This window comes from Callorhinchus milii, unplaced genomic scaffold (assembly GCF_018977255.1).
Source record: "Callorhinchus milii isolate IMCB2004 unplaced genomic scaffold, IMCB_Cmil_1.0 Scaffold3, whole genome shotgun sequence".
Taxonomy (NCBI): domain Eukaryota; kingdom Metazoa; phylum Chordata; class Chondrichthyes; order Chimaeriformes; family Callorhinchidae; genus Callorhinchus; species Callorhinchus milii.
This window is the reverse complement of record NW_024704744.1, coordinates 70579763-70599001: the sequence shown is the minus strand read 5'-3', so window position 1 is coordinate 70599001 and position 19239 is coordinate 70579763. Positions and strand designations below refer to the sequence as shown.

Sequence of the window (19239 nt, the reverse complement as noted above, 5' to 3'; positions counted from 1 at the left end):
CTGTGTCTCTCCCCCTGTGTGTGTCTCTCCCCCTGTGTGTGTGTGTGTGTGTCTCTCCCCCTGTGTGTGTGTGTCTCTCTGTGTGTCTCACCCCCTGTGTGTGTGTGTCTCTCTCTGTGTGTGTCTCCCCCTGTGTGTGTGTGCCTCTCTCTCTCTCCCCCTGTGTGTGTGTGTCTCTCCCCCTGTGTGTGTGCCTCTCTCTCTCTCTGTGTCTCCCCCTGTGTGTGTGTGTCTCCCCCCCTGTGTGTGTGTGTGTCTCTCCCTCTGTGTGTGTGTCTCTCTGTGTGTCTCTCCCCCTGTGTGTGTGTGTCTCTCTGTGTGTCTCTCCCCCTGTGTGTGTCTCCCCCTGTGTGTGTGTGCCTCTCTCTCTCTGTCTCTCCCCCTGTGTGTGTGTGTCTCTCCCCCTGTGTGTGTGCCTCTCTCTCTCTGTGTCTCCCCCTGTGTGTGTGTGTGTGTGTCTTTCCCCCTGTGTGTGTGTGTGCCTCTCTCTCTCTGTGTCTCCCCCTGTGTGTGTGTGTGTGTCTCTCCCTCTCTGTGTCGCTGGCTCGCGCCGCCTCAGCGCCCCGGGAGCTCTCAGCCCACTCCGGTCATGTGACGGGAACGTAACGGAACGTGCGGCGGACGGTTTTGGCAGTTGGTGCGGACGAAGGGGAGGAGGAGGAGGCGGCGGCGGCGGCAACGGCGGCGGCGGCGCGGAAGCCGAGTGGCGGTTACACCCGGAGAGAGAGGCAGCGAAAAAAAAAGAGAGCGAGAGAGAGAGAGAGAGAGCGAGCGAGGGGGGAGGGAGGGGTAAGGGGGGGGGAAAAAAAGAAGAGAGAAAAAAAAAAGAGTGGGAAAAAAAAAGTCTCAAATCCAGCCCCAGGTCGGTATGAGGAGAGAGGGCCGCGCGGGGAGGGAGGGAGGGAGGGAGGCGGGGGGGTGAGCTCGGGTGTGTTTCGTGGACGGTTCGCTCGCTCGCTCGTGTCGGCGCGGTTCAAATGCTCACTCGGTTAAACATGACCTCCCCCCACGTCCCCGCTCGCCTGCCGCAAGGCCCCCGGGGCTGTGCAGAGCAACGACTGTCTGCCCGCCCACCGGCCCACCGGCCCACCGGCCGCGCCGCCGCCGTGCGCCGTGCGCCGTGACCCAGAGAGAAAAAAAAATGCAGCGGCGTGAGCCCGAGCGGGGGCTCGCGTGTCGCTCGTTCCCCAACCGCCGACTCTTTCGCTAACTCAGACCGACTCTTCTGCCTCTCACTCACTCACCCCCCCCCCCACCACCACCACCACCCCCCCCCTCCGGGCTCTCACCCTCTCCTCCCGAAGAGAAGGGAGACCTTTTGGCTGCTTTTTTTTGTTCTTTTCCCTCCTCGGGGCTGTTAGTTTGGATGTGCGGAAGTGGCAGTGCGGGAGATCCATCCGGTCACGGGGAAGGAGGGGAGGACTCACTCACTCACACTCACTCACTCGCAGCCGAGACTTGCAGTGCAGTGCCGCCGAGAACGGGGCGGGATTGCACACACACATACACACACACACACACACGAAAACTATTATAATCCTCTTCAAAGCAGCCAGTCCTCGCTCTGCTTTTTTTTTTGTTGTTGTTGTTGTTGTTTTAACTGAGATTTGTTTGAATACTTTAAAAGAAGAGAGTGGGTCAGAGTGAAATTTTAGAGAGAGAGAGAGAGAGAATGGATGGTGGTGGGGGGGGGGGGAGGGGGGGAAAAGCTTGAACGCGTGTTGTCGGGGGAGGTGTGGAGGAGTGCAAATCTGTGTCGGTGCGGCGGGTGAGAGGAGAGAGTCGGCAACGCGAAAGTGCGCGAACAAATAAGTTGGCCGATCGAGTCCATGTGTGTTAACTTTATTGCATTTGTGAACGAGCGAGTTGTACCCGCACCACGACAGGTTGCGAAACCCGTGGATGAGTTCTAACCGGACGAAGAAAGCAGCGCGTGTCGGCTGAGTCCGCAAATGGCTGAGAATTTAAATCCGCGGGGCTGCTGTCTTATTGCCCTCGCGTTATTTTTTTTTTAAAAAATGCATGAAATATTCAAGGTTAGCGACCGTTACACGTAAAAAGACCTCGGATCTGAATTATACTGCCAATTGTTTGACGTGTGAGCTTTTTTTTAGGGGGGGGGGTGGCGTTAGACCTTTGGTTAAACCCCAAATGTCTTAAATATAAAAACCTCCTCTTTTATTTATTTAGAAACTCTACTTCCCCGGTGTACTTTGGCAGATTGCCACTATCCTTTAACCCTTGCGCTACTTCGTAGACAGATATTTCAGAACTTAAATGTTTCAGTGCATCAGACTATTTTTGCAGGAGAGTACATTTGCCTGATGTGTTGGAATAATTTATAGTGGTCTTGAGGTTAAATTCTTGCTCTTCTCTTCCCTCCCCATCTGCCTGAAGCCAATTCTCTTTATCTTTTACCCAGTTCAAGCTTTCCCAACTTGCTTGACTGGATACACATGCATGCGTTTTTCAAACTTAGAAACAAGCTCCCTGATTGTTTTAACAGTTTGTGAATGTAATATTACTCCCGTTAAATAAGTCCCATTCAACTGCTATAACAAGAATATATATATAGAAAGGTGGTAAGGAATAAGGACTAATTCTTTAATTTGAATCTTTCTTATACTACTAAGATGAGTCAGGTATGGCTAATTTTCTGTGAAGACAACATGGGTGACAACACTCTTTATAATGTTTTTCTGTGGTCACAGTCAACGTTAGGTAGTGCTGACCACAGGATCCCTGCACTCTAAAGGCCGAGTGCATAGGTTGTAGATGCAGTTTATTTTTCTCTACACTGGGAAAGCTGCACCCCATTTGTTATGGCATGAGCCACAGCTTTGATTTTTATTTCTATCATGAAGATGGTATTGTTTTGTAGATTTACAAATGTACAGTTTTTGTATGGTTTGTGTACCACTGGCGCCAGGAGAAAAATTGCACTCTAAAATATATTTTTTAAAGTTTTAATTAGTGGTTTTGGACAGTTGTCATTCAACACAGGAAAGTTCTGATAAAAGTGTTAGATAATATTTTGACTGGTTTCAATGGCTGGTAAAGCTACGTGAAGAAAAGAATACCAAAAAGCACTATGGAGAAACATTCAGTTGTCATATCCCTAATCTTTTACTTACTTTGTCGGTCCCAGGCAACAAACAGAAACTGCATCAATGTCTTGAGGCAAAAAATGTGCAGTTAATATCACCTTTGTCCCAAAGCACTGGCTTGTGTACTCTATGACGATGTGGTCAAAGCCCTGTGGGAATTATTTTAGGTCTTTTGGACTGTTGAGCTCCAGGTTGTCACCCCAGCATGTTAAGCCTCAGGATATTAAGCCACAGGAGGTCTTGAAGGAGGAGTTGTCTGTGGAAGAACAGGATGTGGCCGATGAACCCATTGGTTGATTGGTGGATCGCTTTTCCAGGGGTAATAATCTTCAAAAAGAAAAAGAAATAATAATGGTCACTCAATCCATGAATGTTTGTAGGACACTGCTATGCGCAGGTGGCTGCCGTGTTTCACCCACAAAATATACAGTCAATTCACTTTGCAGTACATTCTGTGAAGCACTTTGAGATGTCTCAAAGGTGTGATAAGGTGTCATAATAACTGCAAGGATTGTTGTTGTTGTTATTGGACTAGTCAGGAGAATTGTTTAATGCCAGGGTTTCATAGAACATGATCGTGCTTTCTTTGAATGTTCCTGTTAGGGATGGGGGGTGGGGGCACAAAACAATTGTGGAGGATCTCCAAGAGGTTGTGGAGGATCTCCAAGAGGATCCCCTCTCGACTCTCTTCCCCCTCCTCGCTCCCTCCCTTCCCTCCCCTCACCCTGACCATTTCCCCCCAATGCTCGGGTCATGACCCAACTGTGCAGCGCCTTGGGACGTCCTCCTGACGTGAAAGGCGCTTTATAAATGGAATCTTGTTGTTGTTGTTGTTGTTAACCTCGGTGGAATTTTCTATGTCTACGTCCCTTTGGATCACTGCCAAGGGACGTGGTCTTATCTGTAGATGTGAGTAGACTATATTTACAGGGTACATAAATCTGTACTGAGTTGTTTTGCAACACACACAACTAAACTGACTTATAATCCAGGTGTTGTCTATTCCATAACACAGAGATACATCAGCAGTTTAGGAATGCAATCCTTTTCACTTGATTGGCAGTCTAAATGGTTAGGCTCTTTAGGCAGAAAATGTTATTTATCACAGGGCTCAACAGAAATTGGATCTTCTTAAGAGTTATAGAAAACCAATTTCCAAATTAGACTGAATTTTAAGATTTTTACACAATTCTGTATGATCTTAAATTTTAAGAGGAAATGATCGAACAGGCTAAGTTGAATTTCAGTTATTTTTGTGCAAACTCACCCGACATTGCTTTGAAGCTCCTTGAACAGATGACCCAGGTGGGAGGTTGTCTCCTGTTATTTCTGCCTAAGTAGGAGATCACTGATCATGCCATTACACTTCAGGGGAGAACGACTGCATCTGCTGCATTTTTTACTGACTGCTTAAGAACTCTTGCCTTGTGATGGTCCTAGTGGCAGAAAATGAGTCTCCTATATCTGCTGTGGTTAGAGTAGGTTCTTCCAAAAAAAAGAACAAATTTTGCTCTTGATTTAAAACATCGGAAGGACATTGTCCCGTTTTAGATTTTAGACATTTTAACAGTTAAAATTTAAGATAGTAGCACTGTCTTTGGTTCATTCTGGCAATGACAAGTTATGATAGATGTCATCACAGACGACCAGTACTTGGTGCTCTGCTTTGAAGGCACAAATAATTCTGGTAAATTCTGGCCTTGTAAATTGTACTTCTCAGATATCCTGGCATTGAACAGTACCAATCTCACAGGAACTCCCCTGAACTATCAGGTCAGATTCTGCATTCCGAATGCACAAGCTTCTGCTTGACAGCATGGATAAAATGCTTCTTAGATTAGGGACTACTGTGTCTGTAGTGAACACTGTTATGCAAGAAAGCCACCCACCAGCTGTATATATAACAAGTAGAAGAAGTTTGTCCATGCTCATTAGTTCTCTCTCCTGTGGTGCGCCTTCTGTACACAAGATATTGCAGCATCTTTTTTGACTTTGGGGTGAAACTAAGCTCAGTACGAATTCATCTTGCATCCATTTCAGTTTTCTGTAAAATAAAGAACACCTTTAATATCTCACTTCTTAAATTATTTGGAAGATGAAATCATACAGCCTTATTTCCAAAATTGAAACCTTGACCAACTCACAAACAATTATAGCAGCCTCTTGGCATCTAAATATGTCTAGTGATGTGATTTGTCAAATTGTTCCATGAAATAATTCATGTAACTTTACAGAATCCTGGGCCTGTGCTGTAGGTAATAGCATTTGTCTTCCCAGGGTATTAGTGCTCTTTCTCTCCCCAACTCCTCACATGGACCTTTGTGTTCTAACTGTTCAATATGTTCTAGTAATGTGCAGATGATACACAATAAAGATTACCATCTAAGGTGTTCATTTTTGTCTGCATTCTCCTCATCTATGGTCCCACCTGGCCATTTCTTAATAATAATTATCCTTGCATTTGGTATAGTGCTTTTCACGCTTCTGGACGTCGCAAAGCGCTTCACAGAATGTACTGTAAAGTGAATTAACTGTATATTTGTGGGCTAAACGCAGCAGCAAATTGCGCACAACAGTGTACCACAAACAGTTGTGGATTGAAGTGACCGATTACATTACTGTTTTTATTCTTGAGGGATTATTATCAGGCGTGTGGAGTAAGGAAACTTGCCCAAGGTTTTGCCTTGCCTTGTGGGGAATTGCAACCGATTGAAATATAATTTTTTTTAGTTAAAAAGGAACTGGTGCTTTGTATGTGCTAACTTGTTATACTGGATAGGAGCAGGATGTCATCGGAATTCCCCATTCAAATAATAAAGATGTTTAAAGTTTTGGTGATCTCTCTAATCTGTAAGATGACTTCCAAGATTTTAAAAGTTTTTGTGTTTCTGAAGCCGCAGGATTATCCATTCTTGCTAATTCTATGACTTTGTGAAGAGTAGTATCCTTGCGTAGGGAATTTTCCAAGTGTCAGCTGGTCATTTTGCACAATGTCCTTCACATGACCCTAGACGGCTAGTGGTGCAATGAACCTCTCTGCTTTTCCTCTCCTGTCCACCACCTAAAACCATAGGTTTGATTATAGATTGAGAAAGTGGTTTGCAAGCAGAAGCAATTTGCATATAAAATGCTGCATTATAGTAATTATTTAAGGCTCACAGAGCTATGACTTTTTAATACTCTTCTACAGTATTAATATACCAGTATTATAAAGGACCTAACATAATATCCAGCACAACTTGCCTTCTGTCCAGGATCTCCGACTCATCTACAGCATGACCCTTCTTGTAACCTGGCAGCTAATTCAAGGAGTTGACAGATGGTCCTAAACCCCCAGGTCAGATTGAGCTCTGCCAATAGTATATTAAAACAACATGTCTTAATGAATAGACTTACAGAGTTTAAAATAATAATTAGGAAGCAAAGATCTCAAACATCACTTAGAGACTGCTAAAATTTGTACACAGATTGACATTTTGCCTAATGGACATGCATGCTCTGCTGCAAGAGATTTTTTTTTGGGTGGGGGAGAAGAAAGAGATTGGGGTGACCCCTTCAGTTTGCATTAGTAACAGTAAAAGACCTAAATGGCAAAACTGTGAACTGGAGCCATGCTGCAGTAAGTATTCGATATTTCTTTACAACTGAAATTTCCACAAATTTTGATTCACATTTCAAAGCTTGAGAGCTGAAAGGCTTTTTATTTTATTTTTTATTATTTGAGAGGAACAAGCTGTAGAACTAGATATAATTGGAGACTAATGGTTCATGAAATGCACATTGAATTTTTATCTGTGGAACATAGTTTGATTAATTCCTGACATAAGGATAAAAGATGCTCTCTGCTGGCTGGAAGGATACTATGTTGAAACAAGTTTGAATAGTCTTAGCACAGTTTCCTATGTGCTTGAGTTCATACCGTGAAGCTCCCCATGGTTTTGAGATTTAAAAGAAAAATCATAAATGGTGGAAATCTAAATTAAAAATAAAATAATAATAATCTTCACATTTGATTTAGCACCTCATCACGTCATTGTGGAGCCCTGTAGTTCAGTGATTAGAGCGCTCGCATCGCAAGCAATGGCCCTGGGTTTGATTCCCGGCAAGGAAAAACCTTGGGCAAGTTTCCTTACTCCACACGCCTGATAATAATCCCTCAAGAAAAAAAACCCCAATAATAAATCGGTTACTTCAATCCATGACTGTTTAGGGACACTGCTGTGTGCAATTGGCTGCCGCGTTTTGCCAACAAATATACGGTCAATTCACTTTAAGTATATTCTATGAAGCGCTTTGAGACATCTGAAAGACGTAATAAGGCGCTATTTCAAATACTAGGATTATTATTTATTGTGATGTCTCAAAACGCTTCACAGAATATACTGTAAAGTGGATTGACTGTATTTTGTGGGTAAAACGTGGTAGCCAATTTGTGCACAACAGTGTCCCCCAAACAGTCAGGACTGTGCGACCAATTTTTTTTAAAGGGATTATTACCCTCGAAAGTGATCTAGCAATCGACTAACAACCAGGTTTCTACTTACTACAGGAAACTAGCCCAGATCCTCTCGTGAAGCAAACTTGCTAACCACTGCTGTCATGTTGTGAATTCACAGTAGGCTGATCAACATCTAAAAGAGAAAGAAGTTTAATGTTTTGATTTTACTGCCCATAATTTAACAACAACTTGCATTTATATAGCACCCTTCATGCAGAATAGAGTCCCGGAGTCCAATGCCCTCCTCACTGGATACCAATGAGGAGGGCATTGGAATAGTTCAGCTGGGATGTGAAGAAGACGTGAACGAGACAATGAGCCAGGGTGGAAGGGGGTAAGTGACCATAAGCACAATGAAAAAGGAAGGTCTTTAGGTGGAATTTGAAGGTGGAGAGGGAGGGGGCAAGGCGGAGGGATTGAGGGCGTAGCGATTGAAGGCACGGTCACCGATGGTGGAACGGAGGGTACAAGGGACAAACAGGAGGCTGGAGCCAGCTGAGCGGAGGCAGTGGGTGGTGAGGTGTGGGGTAAGCAGATCGGATAGGTAGGAAGGTGCGAGGGCATGAAGGGATATGAAAACGGGTAAGGATTTTGAAATCGATTCGTTCGGTGATTGGGAGCCAGTGTACTGGTGTGATGGCGGTACTGAGTTTCGTGCTGGTGAGTATCTGGGCGGTGGAGTTTTTAATTAATTAGTATTTGTGTATGGTGGAGCTGGGATACCAGTGAGGAGGGCATTGGAATAGTTCAGCTGGGATGTGAAGAAGACGTGAACGAGGGTTTCAACACAAGATTGGATCCTTGTGTGGAGACACTATAAAACAGCTGATATAGAAAATTGAGAAAAACATTTTTTTTAGTTACGATCAATACACGTTGTTGACACAGAACAGAGGTGGCTTTACTTTTCATCTAATTATACTATCAATCACAAGAGTACAACATACTGATAACTGATGAGGAAACTCTTGAGGCTTGTGACAACAGCTGCTGGAAGATGTTAACTATAGTTCGGATTTGTGAACACACTTCCATATATCCAGGGCCTGATATCCAATGAGTAGGGATGTGTGTCTGAGCAGTGGGCAGGAGGATGGTGGCAATGCTCACACATTTCATGCTGAGTTGTGCTGCTCACCAGGAAGCTTGTAGGAGTTTCTGTTACCTGTTATCCACCTAGAGGGCTCAAACCTGCGCATTTTGGATGTCAATGGCCTACGAGTGTCTATCCTGAAAGGGGAGGTAAGCGAGATCTCCTTGGAGCTGAGCTGGCTTTGAGCATACTCTTAAGCATTGTGATGGATGCACGCTCCACCTTACTAAGCCAGTCTGGAACCTTGGAGTCTTATTTGACCCTCATCTATCCTTTTTACCCCACATCCGTGCCATGACCCACTGCCTTCCCCCACCTCTGCAACATTACCCAGCTCCGCCCCATCTCATACTGCAGCAGGCTGCCAAAACCCTCATACATGCTTTCATTACATCGAGGCTTGACTATGTAAACTCATTGCTTGTTTACCTCCCAACTCCTCCCTCCATAGGTTGCGGATCATCCAAAACTCTGGGGCCCACATCCTCTCCCACACCAGGCTCCGTGACTCTTATCACCCCCATCCGCGCCTGACTCCACTGGCTTCCCATCACACAGAGGATACAGTTCAACATCCTGGTCCTCACCTTCAAAGCCCGCTATGGTCTTGCTCCCCCTACCTCTGCGACCTCCTAACCCCCTACCATCCTGTTCGCTCCCTCCACTCAGCGGGCTCCGGCCTGCTTCACATCCCCCGCCTTGCTCGCCCCACTATTGGCAGGCAGGCCTTCTGCCACTCTGCCCACACCCTCTGGAACTCCATCCCACAATCCCTCCCTTGCCTCTTTCCAAGATCCAGCTGAAGACCCTCTTCTACCGTGCTTTTGATCTCCCTGCTTTCCCCCCCGCCCTCCACCCACCCCGACCCCCAGCTCAGGTCCGAAACTCTGTCTGTCCAGCGCCTTGGCACATCTTCCCAACAAATGTAATTTTGTTGTTGTTGATCCACACCTTCAAAGCCTTCCATGCCTTGCTCACCCCTACCTCTGCGACCTCTTAGCCCCCTACCAACCTGCTCGCTCCCTCCGCTCAGCAGGCTCCAGCCAGCTTCACATCCCCCCCTCCCCTCCCCTCCATTGATGGGTGGGCCTTCAGCCACTATGCCCCCAACCACTGGAATTCCACCCCGCAGTCCCTTCACCTCGCTCCCTCTCTTGCCTTCTTCAAGACCTGTAATTTGTACATTATTGAAACATTGGACTGCTGATAAGGTTTCCAGCACCATAATCAAAATCTGCTTCTCAAGGGTTTAGAAGCAACCAGGTGGTAGTGCAATACCAGAGAGTGGAAATCTTGGTAGAAAAATATTTTCTTTCTTGCATGTGAAATTGGCGTACCCAATGGCACTGTTTTAGATTTCTTTAGCATTGTTTTATTCTTCCTAATGTGGCAATGCCCCCCAGTGGTTATTTTATATAGTGCCATAAAATACTACTTTACACTGCCTATTAAATATTACTGGATTTTGTATTCTAGGTTGTAAGAATTTCCTTCGGTTCTAAAACGGACATACTCTCATACATTACAGTAACATCAGAGGCCAGTTCTCAAAGATATTGCCTTTTTATTTGTTTTAATATCCTACAGCATATTAGCTGAGAATTGCTGATTTTATTACAGGAGACTGAAGCTGGTATACCTCCTCCCAAAAATAATTGTAACCCTAATTACAATTTAATACTGCATAGGCAAATAATATTCATTCTGTAATGGTGTAACCATAAATTACACCGTATACTTAATAAGATTTTGACCACTATTTCACCATGTTTGCCTATGCAGCAGTGCTTGTCTCAAAGTTTCTTCCTGTTTAGCAGCAGCAGGAGATACTATCATACCTTTATGTTGATTGCTTAGCAGTGTTTTCAGTTTTCTTTTGGGTATTATTATTGAAAGGCTCTAAATTTCTATTTTCATGGAGGTGAGTTTAAAAATAATCAACATTGACCAATCTCTACTGATCCCAAATTGAATCTAAGTCTTGTACTTGATGTATACGCTATTCAAACCTTTAGGCATCTGTGAGTTCAAATTCTTGTCGTACAAGACTGATTTTGTGGTAGTTACGGTTTTAGCCAGATGGATTAGGCAGATCAGACACAGGTCATTCATCACCTACAACTAATGTAGCATTGGGATTGACTATGTGACCTACATGTAACTTTGTGACCTAATAATAATAATAATCCTTGCATTTGATATAGCGCTTTTCACGTCGGGAGGACGTCCCAAAGCGCTTCACAGAACACATTGTAAAGTGAATTGACTGTATATTTGTGGGCGAACACGGCAGCCAATTGCGCACAGCAGTTGTGGATTGAAAATGACCAATTTATTATTGTTTTTCCTTCATATTACCTGCCTCCTCGCAAATCCATTCGGCAAATGTTTTAATTGTGTAAATGTGCTTAATGGATTGATGTACTACACACCTGTGAAAAAAGAAATTTTGGAAATCTTGACAATTATTTCATATAAATGGATTTGTCCCCTGTGGGTAAATAAAACCAGAGGTAAACAGTTTATTGCAAAACTGTTTTACACTATTATCCACTTGCATAGCAGGATGGCTCTTTCAAGAATTATTCCTCAACTGACGTATGAAGTCTTGAAATAAAATAGCCCTTGCATTTCATGTAACACTTTTCACAGTTGGAGGGAGGATGTCTCAAAGCATTTAATGTAAAGTATAGTGAATTTATTTTGTAGCTAAAACTGCCAGCCAAATTGTGCACAGCAATATCCCACAAACAGCTATAAAGTAAAGGAGCAATTTTATTAGGGGTAATTGTTTTGCTAGGACACAGGAGGAACTCACTTTGCTTTTCAAATAGTGCCATGGGGGTCTTTAATATCCACCTGAACAGGCAAATGGGATTTCAGTCTAACATCTCACTTGAAGAATAACTCCTCCAAAATGCAGCACAGCTCTAGTACTGCATTGGAGTGATATGGAGCTTGAACCTTCAACTTTCTGACTCAGACAACAACAACAACAAATTACATATGTGTAGCGCCTTTCACATCAGGATGACATCCCAAGGTGCTGGACAGTCAGGGGTCCGCACACTGACCCTGGTAATTGGGAGCAGGAGGGGTAGAGGGCGGGACGGGTGGAGGTAGGAGGGTGACCGAAGGAATAGTCGAAGAGGAGGATCTTGAGACGGGTTTTGATGGAGGCAAGGGAGGGTACGAGGCGGAGGGACTGCAGGTTGGAGTTCCAGAGGGTGGGGGTAGAGTGACTAAAGGCCTGCCTGCTAGTGGTGGGATGGGCGAAGTGGGGACGTGAAGCAGGTCAGAGCCCACTGAACGGATGAACCAGACAGGTTGGTAGGGGGTTAGTAGGTCACAGAGGTAGGGAGGCGCAAGGCGGTCGAGGGTTTTGAAGGTGAGGACCAGGATCTTGAACTGTACCCTCTGAGTGATGGGAAGCCAGTGGAACAAGGCGAGGATGGGGAGATCGGGTCGTGAAGCCTGGTGCTGGAGAGGACAGGGGCTGCAGAGTTCTGGATTTAGACAAGAATACTATCGACTAAACCAGGCTAATGCAGCTGAGCCAAATAAAATAAATTATGATACAAATCCTTGCATTTTGTATAGTGCTTTTCATGTCAGGAGGAGGTCTTAAAGAATTTCACAGGATTTACTGTAAAGTGTGATTATATTTTGTAGATGAATATGGCAGCCTATTTGCCCAAAGCAATATACCGCAAACAGCCATGAAGTGAATGACCAACTTTATTTGGGGGATTGTTGGCCAGGACGCCAGGAGAAACTCCCTTCTCTTTTTGAGTAGTGCCATGGGACTTTAACATCCGCCTGAATAGGCAGACAGGACCTCGGTTTAACATCTCATCCGAAGGATGGCACCTCCAACAATGCAGCGCTCCCCACAGCACAGCATTGGGCCATCATTGTCAGTCCAGATTGAGTTTAAAGTTCTGATGTGGAACTTGAACCTACAACCTTTTGACTTAGAGGTGAGAATACTACCAAAAGTTTTGATGATGATTTTTGTAAAAATGCTTTCAAAGCTAAACCTCCACTCTTTACAATTAGTGTTTGGATCTGGCATTTGTGGGTGATTGTCATTTGGAAATTCATTCTGTTTTTCTGTTGCCTCTTAACTGGTACAGTACGACTGGAATGATCTTTCCTTATATTGAACTGGCAGGTATTCCCTCTTGTATTCAATTTATTAGTATGTGGTTCAGCATCAGTTTATAAACGTTGAATTGAATTTTGCTGACAACAGGGAAGAAATTCTTCAAAAATCCAGCTTGTCTTTTTTTTCCATTTCAAGCTTCAATTCTAGAAATCTCCAGCACTAACAAACACGTATGTGCAGACGTCAGATAGTATTTGTTCGGCATCAAATTGTTATTAGAGGAAGGGAGAAATATATCTTTTTTAAATAACAAGAGTAAGACTTTTTGCAGTGTGCTACTGCATCTCCCTAATTGTATGACAGCCGGTAAGACTGACTTACTGGCAGAGGTAAAGTCATTAGACAACAAAGCAGATTAATTTATTTTGTGGCATAGTCAAAACCATCTGTCAACCAAAACTGCAATTATGATTAGTAAAGATATGTACATAATCATAATGCAAGGCCGGTTACATTACCTCTCTCATTTATACCAAATGAAAAACTTTTGACACCATATCTCTCTTATTGATGCTGCTTACAAACCTAAAACGATAGTAACCCATTATGTATGTCTTATTGGCAACTGTGGATCTCCCTTGTACAACAATAATAGCAATTAAATTCCTATTAGAAGGTGTCTTCAAAGCTGAAGTTCCAGATGTTGCTAAACAAATGATGCACAATGTGTCAACTGCATAACAGTACAGTCACTTATACCAGAGTAATCTTTGACTGAAAGATGAAAGTATTTGATTTTTGCTAGAATGGTGGTCAATTCACTTAAGGGGGTATTTTTTAACATATAAAGTTGTGGGGAAAATCCCCACCAGCCCCTAGAAATTCCCCAGTAATATTTTCAAAATTCCTCACCAGTAAATTGCCCTTCCATAATAATAAACAAGATATCGGTGATTTCGTCAGCAGTCACCAAATGGTTACAGAATTTTAGGCAAATTTAGCAGAATATTATTTGATAATTAAAGGCATGAATATGCTTATTATTTATTAGATCCCTGCTTTTATTTTAATCACCCTAAGGTTTGAAACAAATACACAAAGCATTGCTTCATCTGCAGAAATCTGTTTTTAATGTTTCTGGATGTGGAATAAAAGTGCCTTTTTGAGTTCAGTCCTCACCAGTGAAAATTCCTTTAAAAATGCTCTGTAAAGAGGAGAACAAAATCATTTTGGCCAGTTTCAGGTGCAAACGTGAATAACCATGTGATACTCTTTGTGCTAAAGGACAGTTTGACAGGGACAAAGCCAGGAGCTCCCAGTCAAGAATCTGGTAACATGGGATAGACCATTTACAAAATCTTTCTGTTGTTTAGCGCTGGGTTCATGCAAAATTCTGTTCACTCTAATTGCAGGTTAAGTAGACTCCGCTGTAGCAAATTAATGAATGAAACAAACCATTACATTTAAGTGAGGCAGATGGTTACATTCCTCACAATACTAAATTAACTTTTCCTGATTTCACCACTGCAAATAAGTTTGGCTACCTTCTTAAATAGTGGCCTGCAGCAGGACAAAGCAGATGCTTATTTTTGTAATTTGTGAGCTTTGTTTGGTTAAGAATAAAAATGTGGAATTCACTGGAAGCTATGGTTGAAGCAAAAAAGGCATCAGCGTATGTAAAAGGGAACTGATGCAGAACCAAGGGAGAAGGGAACAGAGAGGTATAGGAGAGAGGATTAGGAGTAGTGGAGACTTGTGTGGTGTATAAACACTGGTATTGACTGATTGACCTGTTTCCATGCTGTAAACTGCTGTGTAATTTTGAAACTTAATTTCTATTTTTAGTACTTAATGCTTTTTTGTGATGCTCTGAATGAATTTCCTCTCTTTAAACTTTATTTTATGTGCCATTTACTGTAGGTATGTCTGCAAGCAAGAGAAAACCATAGCAGATGTATTTCCTCAACTTCATATTTCTTGCATTTGTTTCCTTCCTATTTTGTGCATTTTCTTCTAAGTCAGACCAAAAAAGCAAACCCTTTCTCAAGCTTCTGACAATGCTCTTCTACAAATGGCCAGTAGAAATTCATGGAGTTCATAGAATCATAGTTTAAATTGATTTCTTTCGCCATCTCAGAACAATTATCATTGTTGAAGCTAATTCAATTCACCTCATAATGCTCATATCTGATGCTCTCTTAGTATGCTGTGAGTTGTATTTTTATTACAGGGGGAAAATAAGATTTTTCAGATTAGTATCCCCTCCATTTGTAGCTGGTGTTCTACCAATAACAATAATAATCCTTGCATTTGATATAGGGCCTTATCACGTATTCTAGATGTCTCAAAGCACTTCACAGAATCTACTATAAAGTGAATTGATTATGTTTTTTGTGGGCGAAACACAGCAGCCAATTACGCACTGCAGTGTCCCACAATCAGTTGTGAATTAAGTGATCACATTTTCTTATTTGAAGAAATTATTACCCCCGGAAAAGCGATCGGTTAATCGACGAACAACCAGTTTCGTACTTATGGCTAGGTAAACAGGCGTGTGGAGTAAGGAAACTTACTCAACATTTCATCCTGTTGGGAATTGAATCCAGGTTCTCTCACTTGCAAATGTTCTAACCACTAAACTCCATGTATGAAGGAAAGCAGGGCTAGTTACCACATGCCCATTAACAGCTGCACAGTAGTTTTTTTTTGAGAAAAAACTATCCTTTTGCCTTAAGTATAATCTACTGCAAGAAGTTGAAACAAATGTTTATATTATTTAGTTCAACTTCTTATAATGTAGCTTGCTTATGTATTGATGGCAAAGGATACATTTTGCTTGTAACATTTTATGTTTGGTAAATATTTCTCATTAATAGATACATGTACTGAATTGAATTGTTCTAGTTATAGCTGGTATTTTATATGAAATTATTTTATCATGTATCTAGGAACTAGCAAGAGATGCTAAAGGAAAATATATTTTTAAACCTCTTGAGAGAAAACCAGAAACGTTGATTAATTTGCTCATACTTATATAACATATAAATTTTACTTACTGAAATCACTCAAAACATTTTTTTCAGACCGTGGAGTAGCTCATATCTTTTAAGCAGTTTTTATTCATGGAATGCTTTAATCAGCATTGCTGTTATTCGTTGACGCCACATTACCACGTATTTTATTGCATAAGGGACAATCCAAGAATGCTCCCAACACATTGTGACGTGCAATTCTCCAAGTTACTGATTTCAAATGTGTTAATTTGTACACTTGCTAGGCGGGGAGGAGGCACAGTAGGATTGACATGTCTTAAAATGATAAGACCTACATTTACAATTAATTGGGTTGCTATATAGATGTTGGAATACTTCTATAAATGCTTGAATATCTTGTCTTTGTACTATTTATTCTTGACTTTTCTCACTGGGCAAGAGAAGAGGGGGATAGCTCTGAGACCCAACTCTGGTAAAATCCCACAGCTGGGCCAGGTTGGTTTGAGAGAACCAGAGTTCTATGGAACAGTAGATTCTGAGTAATTTATTTGTCTGAAAGCCTCAGTAACATCAAATAAACACTCTCTTAGAATAGTAGGACTTATGCTGTTGTTGAGTTTATCAAGTGGGAGATAAAATTAACATTCCTGCTCTTTATTGTGAACCTTTGCTGGAAAATGCAGTGTGTGGATATTAAGTAAGCAGAGGTTATTGCTTGGCTGTGACATTCCTCATATCTGAGTAACATGCTGGCATTCAAGGCTTGCATGTGTAGAATGATCACTTGAGCAAAGTACTGCCTATGCAGTTTCTTCAGAAGCAGAGAGGAGAAAAATGCAGTGGAGACAATCAATGCAATCTATCTTTGGAACAGGAATCCAAACTTGTTTTTTTTGCTTTGAATGAGTAACTTGCAGGTTTTACTAGAATTAGTTTTGTTTTAATGTAAACATTGGTTAATATTGGCAATTAATAATTCAAAAACAAATATATCATAAAGATTAAACTATATATATATATATAGACAAGGATGGTTTTCACTGGATAATGAGCAGTAACTTGATTGATTTCTGCCTTCCCTAGTCTACTGAGACAAATCCTGGAGGCTATAACGCTGCTCAAGCTAACTCAAACATTGCTGGTCTAACTTTAGACCATTGTGTTTATTCATGCAATTCAATGGATTTTCTATCATATGATATGCAACTTAATAGCATTTTAGACTTGAAAGAATGCTGACTATATAAAATGATGAAAAGACTTATCAGATTGATCAATATCTGAAAGAAATCAATGGGTTAACATTTCAGGTGTAACCCTTTTACACAAGCAACATTTATACATCTGTCAAGCTCTGATCAAGCTGCTGTGCAATGCCAGCCAAAGTTCCTGTTTTGTTAACGGCTTTATAGATACTTTATTGGCTTTTTCATAATGTTGCTTACTGTATCTCGGTATATAAAATCTCAGATTGCTTTGCAGGGCTACAATAAGAAACCCCCCTTTGTGAGCTCAAAATTGTGACATTTGTAGCACTGAGGTTTTGGTTACATTGAAGCTAGTGGAGTGGATATCAATTGTAACTGCCAGGAATCCACTAAAGAACTGTCAGAACTCAGAAAATAGGCATTGAAGCCTTTGTTTGTACGTTTTCAGTTGTACAGTTTTAGGTTTATTTTAATGAAAATCAGATTTGCAATAATCAAAGCATACCATCAAAGAATGAGTTAAAACGATCAAAATTAAAATTGGTTCCCAGTATAATGGTTACATTTACAGGAAAATGGCTTTGCTTTTTTATTGAGTTTGCAGTATGTTCCACCAGATAGTGACCATTAATTGATTATACTACATTGGGGGGGGGGGCCTTTTGAACCAGTATTAAGTGACTGTTTTTCAATAGTCTGACCTTTGCCTGGTATCTCATTTTCTACTAGGTGCCCCATGTGAGCGGTAGTACCCACTTCCTGCATTATTTTAATTGTGGCAGGTCAGCAGATATTGTCATCTATTTCCAATTTCCCTCTTTTAAAAACAAGGGTAGTAATAAGGCCAAAAATGTTTATCACTAAGCTGTCTAGGAAAACATTCAATCTGCCAAATAAAAAGGCTGGGTTTATATTCTCAATGGAACAGGTTTCCAGTTATTTGAAATTGTGATGGTCAGGAATTGGGGTTGGGATCTCCTAAGTTACACCTCACTACTGGGCCATATGACTTTTTTTTGTTGCCCAAAAGAAACATTACACATTTCAAGTGTAAAAATAGTTGGATACCTCCAACACCAAATTTAGATTTGTATTTTGTATGCAATTTGTGGGACATTGCTGTGCACAATTTGGCTACTGCAATTGCCTACAAATAAACATTCATTCCATTTCACAATAAATCCTGTGAACCGTTTCAAGACATTCTCCTGACATGAAAAGTGTTATACTAAATGCAAGGATTATTATTTTGTTTCTTGCTTGAACAGAACAATTGAGAATTATGGAATTATGGAATTGTTCTATTGAGTTTAGCAGGAGCAGGTACTTTGGGAAAGTCTGCAAACTAATTTGGGTACTCCCCAACCCCAGTAAATATTGGGTCTAGTAGGCATACAACAGTCCAGAGAACCTACTCTGCAAGACAGAACCGAGATGCTCTAAAACATGGCCAACCCAATGCCGATATCAGGAGGAAGTGGAATCTTTGGGTTCAAGTGAAGATTCTTGCTTTAGGAAATAGAACTGTATACTTTTTTTCTATATCTACTGTGGAGTCCTGTAGCTTAGTGGTGAGAGCATTCACCTTGCAAGAGAGAAGACCTGAGTTTGATTAGCCCAACATGGCGAAACGTTGGGCAAGTTTCCTCACTTTTCCAGGGATAATAATCCCTTTTTTAAAAAAAATTTTGAACAATAGTTTGGTCACTCAATCCACGATTGTTTGTAGGATACTGCTGTGCGCAGTTTGCTGCCACGTTTCTCCAACAAAATATACAGTCAATTCACTTTACAGTATATTCTGTGAAGAGTTTTGAGACATCTCGAAGATGTGATAAGGCACTATATTAAATGCAAGGATTATTATTACTTTGTACTGGCAGTTATTTTTTTTTTCATTTTCAATGTCCTTCACACACCATAGGGTTAGGGCCACACTAGTACTAGTCAGGAATACTTCATAGGATATACTGTAAAGTGGAGTGACTGTTTTGTGGCTGAATGATGAATGATTTGGGGCTGGGCAGCACCTCACCATATAGGAAAAGGAAAGTTACTTGAAAATAGGTGCTTCTAAAGGCACCATTGGGGTACCAGTGACGAGTCATAACCTGGGCCAACAGAAAAGTGCACCCACAGAATCCACCACAAATGCCCACCTCCACTACACCCTGCTATAAATGTAGTTTCTGGCCAGTGGGCCTCCCAGTTGTTTACCTGACGTCACTGTGG

General features: G+C 41.8%; 1 protein-coding gene across 1 annotated transcript in view; it reads left to right on the top strand.

The window, feature by feature from the left end:
- The first annotated feature begins 835 nt into the window (after positions 1 to 835).
- zbtb2b (zinc finger and BTB domain containing 2b) overlaps positions 836 to 19239 on the top strand; it is a 28988-nt gene continuing 10584 nt past the window's right edge. The window contains exon 1 of the mRNA XM_042333095.1: positions 836 to 862. The gene's annotated coding sequence lies outside the window, so the exon portion shown is untranslated. The remainder of the gene's footprint in view (positions 863 to 19239) is intronic.